Here is an 8,911-nt window from a genome sequence, read left to right as displayed (position 1 = left end):
CAATGGACTACACCCAAAAGTAAATATTGTTAATACTGCTAAGGGTAGCATTTGATTTAAATAAATTACCACAGGCATTGCGTTCTCAATTAATGGAAACATGAGTGAAAAACATGGGATACGCTGGAATGCTAAACCTATTCAGCATTCCACTGTATCACATATCAAGCAAATCTACATGCGAACACATCTACAATTAAAATAAGTAAAGCCATTAGTGTAGCAGTAAAAACTGAAAATACAATTATAGTGCTTCTTCTCTTAGCCATATGAGGAATCCAGCAAGCGTGGTTAGAAGCATTCGAATTTGAACAGAAAGTCTTGCTGGCGCACGCCAATATTCGGTGAACAAACTGCTGACAAATTTTTGATGTGTTCAGAAGATATTTTAAGTTCTTCCTTCCTAAAATTGGGCAGACATTTCTTTCTTTGAAAAGAAGTTTTATCTACACATGGAGATGGAAAATGGTAATTAAATGTTATGTTCTGGGACAATATAACTGATCACATGAATGAAATAAATGTTCGACTTACAAAGAAGGACAAAGTTTTATAAAGCATGAAAATCATTTTGCATTAGCTTGAGGCATTTAAAAGAGAATCTATAATGACGTACGTTATTTTTCCAATGTCGAAAACTTTATCAACTATAATGACAACGAAGATAACATGAACTAACCAAAGCGTTGATATATTCGCTCTCAAAGAAGGGTTTCGCAACTTCAACTTCAAATTCATTCGGAGGTTAGAATACCTGAAAGTACGTAATCTATAGCTGCCTTTCTTTCTGTTTCCGAGAATACAAAATTAAGAAATCAAAGTGACGGACTTTTAAAAGTTGTGGAATAAAAATTTTCTCAGTGAATCATTTCACTGAGAAAGTCAGAATATGTATGCACGGCGCTTGAACTTATTACAGTATTGGGTAGGAATTCCACGCAAATATCTATAAATTTTCCTTTGGGTAGTATGTTTACTTCTCCTTTCCTTTCTGCATTTTTGATTGACCTATTTCTCCCCGACAAAAAAAAAAAAAAAGGTTGCTAATCCCACTAGTGCCATTACACAACAGGGAAAAAGAACCGGCTAAAGTTCCAACGCTCAAACGTTGGAGCTTTAATCATTTACAGAAAAATGACTGATTTTATAACGACTACCGGGTGGTAGTCGTTATAATATATAATAAGTTTCCCTATTCGGGAGACCCTAGTGTCAAAACGGTTAGAGATAGCGCTGTGAAAAATCGGTGGGTATGTCATTTAGAGCATGGGGTAGCGATTTGTAGAAGGAAAAAAAAAAAAAGTTCAAATTTCCGCCACCAGGGGAGAAATTGGCACTGTAAACATGAGATGAAATACTTAGGATTAGATTTTAATATCAGAACTTAGAAATTTACAGATATTGTTCTATGTGCTTTCCTTCACTTGACATGACATTCTGAAAACGGATGTCTGTGTGCGACACGGTTTCGCGTAGCATCTCATTGAGGATGTTGGCTGTTTAATGCTTGCTTTCGAATCGACAAGCGTCTGTCTTTCAGGTATCCCCATAGCCAGAAATCACAAGGACTGAGATCTTGTGATCGGGCTGGCCACAACTGCGGAAAGTCTCTAGAAATGATGCGATCATTTCTGAATGTTGAACGGAGCAGTTCCTTCACTTGTCAACCAACGTAGGCAGGGGCACCATCTGGCATGAACACTACAGTCTCCAAGCATTGCCTTTCTTGCAGAGTGGGAATAATGTGATCTCTTAGAAGAGCGAAGTACCGTGCACTAGTTATCGTATACCTAACGAGGGGGGAGGAGACCATGAGATATACTCTTCAAAGAAGAATGGTCCGATTATAAACTCTGCTGTCAATCCACACCATACCGTAACGTATAGACTTTGTCGTGGTCGTTCATGCACAGCATATGGACGAGAATATTGGGCAGTTTTGTGCATTTACAGCCACATGAAGAGTGAAATGTGCCTCAACAGACCACAAGATCAGTCGGGCCCATGTATTGTCAAGTTCCAAACGAGCCAGAAATCGTAGAGCAAAGTCTATTCGTTGTTGCTGGTCCCAAGACTAGTTCTTGCACTACGTGAATCTTGTACGGGAACCAGCATAAAATTATTCGAAGCACTTTACGTACAGTATACCAAGGAAGGTTCAAGTCTCTTAACACACCTCTGGCAGGCACTACTGACTGGTAGTGCTTCGCATTCTGACCATTGCCACTTCATCCACTATCTTCGTTCCGATACGTGGTCGTCCCCTCCCGGTCGCTTCAAATTTCTTTATTAGTTTTCGAAGCCCCACTGACAACGTCAAAGGTCCTTTACGCCAACCTTTAAGTTTCCGATATTCACGTAGTGCTGCATTAGCGTTACTATTATTCTGGTAGAACAGTTTTACTAAAAGAGCACGTTCTTTTTTGTAATAGCCATAATGGTTACTGACGGTGGCGTTGGATTTTCTGCTTTTATCTAACAGGATGTCATTTGCATAAGCAGCGTGTCTTTAAGTAAACGTCAACTTTTACATATGTGCAGCGCCGTTTTCCCCTGGTGGCGGGGATTTCAACTAATTTTTCTTCTTCTACAAATTGCTTCCTCATACCCTAAATGACATACCCACCGATTTTCACAGCGCTAACTCTAACCGTTTTGACACTAGAGTCTCTTGAATAGGGAAACTTATTTTATAACCATCTGGTACTATCTTTTTTTGTTCTTGAATTGAAAATTTTGTAAATTATCTGGTTGTACTAACTAGTTACAGTTTAGTGCTCGCTCATTTATTCATATCGGAGAGATCATCTGCGTTTCAACAACCTGTCATTAACCATTAACATTTCCTTGCCTGCCCAAAGATTCTTACTAGTCACACATGGATATTCTGAGAATTGTAAATACGATTTTTCTCATCTGAAACGTGTGTTTTTTTTTTTGTTTTTTTTTTGCGAGACATTAAATTACTCTCCCAAGCCAACATAGGCCCATCGCTTGCGACTCTGTATTGCTAAAAATTCTGGAGAAAGCACTACTACCGTCTATCACCCATCAAATTCTCTGTGACAGTCCTCAGCAAATACAATATGGGATATGAGGAAGGTCAACTATAACTAACCTTGTAACAACCACACTACACATCTTAGAAGCCTTAGAACAAAGACAGGAATTGCCAGTTATATATCTTGGCATCCATTCTGCATTTGATGCCATCTATATACCCAATCTCCTACATCTCTTAGAAAACTACTTCAGTTTTCGCGGCGATGTTCTCTGGTTCCTAGAATCTCTCCTATCCAAGAGGACCCTTGTGCTAAAGATCGGAAAAAAGACCTTCATGCGTCACATAACTGCCGGTGTGCCTCAAGGGGTGGGGTCCTGACTGGCGTTCTGTTCGCGGCAATCATGGTGCCCTTTGTGGCGAACAAATGCAATTGGATCACATATACTGACGACGTCAAGCTCCTTACTAGGATATCGCCATCTGAAACCACCCAGCAAATCAATAGCAAACTACAAGACATAGCTGACTACCTTATTACATTTAACCTCCAAATTAACCCCCTAAAAATCGGCACAAATAATTTTTTCACTAAAGGGCAGCCCAAAAGTGGAGCCTGCGCTCAATGGCTCCTCAGTTCCAAGTATTCAAAAACGCACAAAGATCTGTGGGTCGTTTTCGACTCCAAGTTATCCTTCAACGATCACCAACCTCATACAGTCAAGGCTGACTTCACTACGCTGGGTCGCCAAACAACAGCTGCTCCACACCAACGACCCACACCTGGTAAAAAGATACATCGTATCAAGCCTATACCCAACAATACTGTATGTTTCAGAGATATGGGCCTCGGCTGCCGAATCCAACATTAAAAGGATATTCTCTGCCGAATTCTGGCTTCTAAAATGGGCTAACACCAAACTCCCCCAGCTCTCAGATCAACGCAGTAGCAGATGCCCTTCAACTGCGCAGACTCCGATCCTACATCGGAGAAAGAAGGCTGCTGTTCACCATCAAGATGACCACCGTTAAAATTACAGAGCCGAACTTCTGAGATAACTGCTCTTGGCGCATTCCTCCCCCTTATCTCCGGTCTTCAGCAGAGCTGCTAACAAACCATAACCGGCTAGTACTAACCGACAGATTCCTGCCAAAGCGAATGCTGCCCTCACTGCAAGCGATCGACGGTGACCTCCAAGCAGTGGTCAACAATAAAAAAATACTGGAAGGGAATCCTCGTAGAACTGAAAATGTAGAACTGTGCTTGTTGCCTTCCAGTAATCTGGATTTATGTAACGTATATGTTTTTCTCATGTGTATCTCTTTTGTAAATATGTATGGTAAACCCCTGTCACCACCATGCCGTTACGGGACTAATTGTTTGTACACCATGCTGCAATTAAAGGTTCTATTCTATTCTATTACTGGCTGTTGCTCTGTACTACACTGAAAATTATGAAGAATAAAGTTCTCCTGTGGTAACCTTTAACCAAATGCCATTTAAATTCAGATATCTATCTGAATGTGTTTTACCAAACTATCAGGAGCGACAGTGGACAGACATCTGTACATGTTCTCTTGTAACACAACGAAATAAAAGCCGACCACTGAACAATATATAAGTAATACATCGAAGCATCTTGGCTCTTCATGCGTGGTCGCTCACGTGTGTAATCTTCTCTGTCACTACATTGAATGCCAAGTTTATTTGCCAGTGGCATTTCAGAACTGGTATTCTCGCAAGTGCTCAATGCTTTTCCGCTACAGACAACTTGAGAAACAACACAAGATTCTTCCTATTAAAATAGAACTATGCATTAAGTAAATATACAAATATATCAGCCGTGGTGTTCACAAGTACTGGTAAACAGAAAGAGAAGAGGAAGTCATATGAACTTTCCTTTACATAAATAAATAAGTGTGTTTGTCTTACAGCAATCGAATTTGGAATTAATATTTATTCCATTATTCATCTGAGAATGGAACAAAAGGTTATTCATTATAAAATCACATGAAAACGATGTGTACATCATAAATTTTCTTCCATAATAAACTTACCATACCTCCTTGAACAGATAACTTAATATGCGTAACAATATTTAATGAAAAACTGAGAACTGATACTGTTATATTATCTGTGATCTCCCTTCACTCACTGTAACTCTAGAGTAAAAGAATGTGGAGGTCCTAAAGTCTCAAAACTTTATTAAACAGTTGGACAAACAACTTTAATAGTCGAGACCCACTAATTTTCATAAAATCGGACAGATGCTAATAATTTATTGTAATTTTTCCTTGTAAAGGATCTGCGATCTCATTATGGATTTAATCCATCTCCCTTTATGCCTGAAATTACTCCCCATGCAAGGATTTAGGATAAAAGCATGCTTTTGCTTTTTCCTTCGTCCCCCTTCCATATAATTGCAATTTCAACACCTTCTGAATTACACCTCACCCGCCCGGATGCAGTCGTTTCTGATAAACCCCAGGTAAGAGTATTCTTCTGCCTTCAAATAAAATGTATAATATTCCTAAAATTTAATATTCCAAAAATAGCCTATACTATCCTTTAAAAAATTCACAAAGTTTATTTTAAATCTATAATGAGGTCGCAGATCCTCTACAAGGAAAAATTACAATAAATTATCAGCATTTGTCCGATTTTACGAAATTTAGCGGGTCTCGACTACTCAAGTTGTCTGTCCAACTCACTTTAACTCTAATGAAATTTTTCTCTAGAATTAACGATTATTATGGCACTATGCACTTTTTTTAAAAAAAATCATGATGCAATAATGTTTTTAAAAATATATTTTTGGGTGTTTGGGAGTTTTCTGAACTTCGCAGATGCAGAGATCACTCGACAGTATTACTTAAACCCAACAAAATCGAAATTCCATCCACGACTGCAATGGAAATTACTTTTATAAACAGTTTATGATTTCATCTCCGACTTTTCATATATTTTCCTTCCTTACAGTAATTCGTAATATAGTGTATTGATAAGAACTCTTAAAACTGAAATAACATGATTTTATCTTAATTATACATTCAACGTCTTCACAAAATGGAATACGAAATAATTTCTAAAATGCTTGTCTTAGAAGTTAACTACTGAGCAGAAAATTCTGGTTATGCCACTGAGCGCGTGATCCTATCTAAGAGGACTGTTCAATTAATTAAAATGTTTAAGAATGTCAAAAAAAATTCTTTTTAAAAGGGAAACTTTAGACTTCAGATATGTGCCCAATTCTTCACTAATCCATATATGCCTCTTCGTTCAAAAAATTATTTCGGCTGCGGATGGAAGCATTCTTCATGAATTGTTTTGTCTTCAGCGTCAGGATTAAAAGGACCGCCCCGTTAAAATTTTCTGCAACAACACAAATGGAAAATACAACAGACCAAAAGGCAAACGTCGCATGGTGATAAACTTGGTATTCCTTTAATCAGAAACATTTCTTAACAAAAATCTATAAAAAATCAAAACATCATATTGGTTAAAGAGTATGCGCGTCCGATTAGTTCACCCTGTGAGAACCGTCGTGCTAACGAATCTGCTTTTATTAAGCAGTAAGAAAAATCAGTGTTCTACATCCGAACTGCCTTTTAGCTATTATTGCAAGTTTGCCTTCAAGTCTTCAGGAATCATTATAAAAACTTGAAAATTTGTCTGATATCAAAATCAATCCGGATTTCTGTATATATAGAATATCAAGTTTCCACTGCAAAAAAAAGTCAGCTTTCGATTTGGAAATTTAACCCCGAAATAACTAATTGGCTCATTACAAATGAGTAAGTTACTTTAGCATGATTGATGTTGTACTGCTTGCTTTCGTGCAAAAGCAACTAAAACTATGAAGCATCAGATCATTTCAGTAAACTGATGTCATTTTAGTCATATAATTCAGTTATGTGCGTGCTTGCATGTCTTTCTTCGTTTAGTTTTATTTTAATTGAGCAGCAAGGCGAGTTATAAGGCAATCACTTATTGTAAGTAAACCTACAGATCTTTTCCAAAATTTAGCAATTCTGGAAATTTAGTCAACTATCTTGAAATTGTTGCATTAAATTTGTTTGAATTATTCTAGCAGTAAACGATTGAAAATCCATCTCCCTCAGGACTTGGCTAACACTTTTGAAAAAAGTAAAGAAAATTAATAAATGTACGATTCGTATTTTGTGCGTGGCCCAGATTCTCGAAGATCTCTAGGATACTTTAGTCTGCCTGCCTAAATAATCATACATCGTACAACGTCATCACAAGACTGGTTGCTATTTCAATTCTTAAACCAATTCACCAAAAATGAGTGCCACGTCACACTTACCTTAATTCAATGACAGTCTTCTATTCAGTTTTAATGTTAGTTGTATTACAGTTGCACAAAAGGTCCTCAGAATTATAACCACATAACCGAAATTCATCAAAAGTAAATGTAAAACAATGCGATTAAGCCATAAGACCATCACTTATTGTACTTCTATCAACAGAATCGTTTCCAAACTTTGCCAATGGCTGAAAATTTATGCAATAAATCTTGATAATGCTGTATTAAATAAGTTTGCTTCAACTATTCCCGCAACTTTCCAATGTTGACTAACGGTCACTCCAGTGGAAGTTCTGCAATTATGAACATCTGAACTTAAAAGACAGATGAACAGTACAGTTTCTGGAAGCCCATTATACGCAATTGTAGAAGAATAAGAGAAATTTACCTCAATATGACACAGAACAATTCAGTATGATACTCTCCCAAAATTAAAACGAATATAACATTAAATAAAAAGGATTGCAGTAAAAAATAAATTGAAAACAATAAAAAAACATCAATTGAACACAATTAAAATTTCGTTAAAAATTTCGTAAATTTTGAAAAACGATTTTCCTTCCTGAAGCTGCCAACGCTTTTCGACAGTATGTCGTGATCACAGGAATGAAAATTATGGAGTATGTGTGAGCATGAATCTTAAATAGAGATTATGTCTTCGCGCATGCGCGTAAAAGACCACGAATCGGAGATTAGATATGGACGGCGAACATTAATAGAATTCTCACGTAATTTAATTTCGACGGTTTCTGCAATTAATAGTCTCGTATAATTACGTTGGACACTAAGTATTGTGGCCTCGTTAGTTGATTATAGGTATGAATTACAGATGTTAACTAATATTTATGATGAATGTGATCTCCCGAAACGTTGAAAATAAAGAAAATTTTAGGGCCCCTGGCAAATTTTGCTGATAAGGTAGAATAATAAATGCTGATAACGGGAGAATAATAAATGTTATCTGATTGCTATTTCCAGATTGAATAATTTTCTCATTTTAGTTTACTTTGGTGGTGACTGCCTACTTTGGTTTTGTCACTTGGCAACATTATTAAATTTCTGTTTGTACTTATGTTTAATAGTTGTTTTGATCTGAAGATTTTTCAGATCTTATCTTAACTGTAAATATTGCAAACAATTTAAAAATGTCAACTGTTTACTGTAAATTTTGTAAACTGTTTAAAATTGTTAACTCTTTACTATAAATATTGTTAATAAGTTGAACTTGCCTTTTGGGGTGCATAAAAATTCTGGGTTGCTACTTGTTCTGGGTCATGAACAAATTAATGTAAAAGTTTGAATACTAATTTATTACTCCCTGAACTTGTTCTGGTTGATTGTTTCCTGTCCTAAAGTACCTTAGGTGGAGTATTTTATTGTGCTAACATAGATTGGAATGTTAATAGCACTCTTTTGGTTGTCTTCTTGTGTTAGATCCTCTCTTTGTGATTTGTATATTTAGTATTCTGCATTGAAGACTGTAGCATCATAGTTATATGTTATGCGGTTGAATAGTAAATGGGTTCTGGACTGTTTTAGTTTGGGAACTGACGCAGACTATTTGGCAGTTTGGCTATGTGTA

This window comes from Mastigoproctus giganteus, chromosome 13 (assembly GCF_048544385.1).
Source record: "Mastigoproctus giganteus isolate SK-2022 chromosome 13, ASM4854438v1, whole genome shotgun sequence".
NCBI lineage: Eukaryota > Metazoa > Arthropoda > Arachnida > Uropygi > Thelyphonidae > Mastigoproctus > Mastigoproctus giganteus.
The sequence above is the reverse complement of the archived record's forward strand: the minus strand, read 5'-3'. Positions refer to the sequence as shown.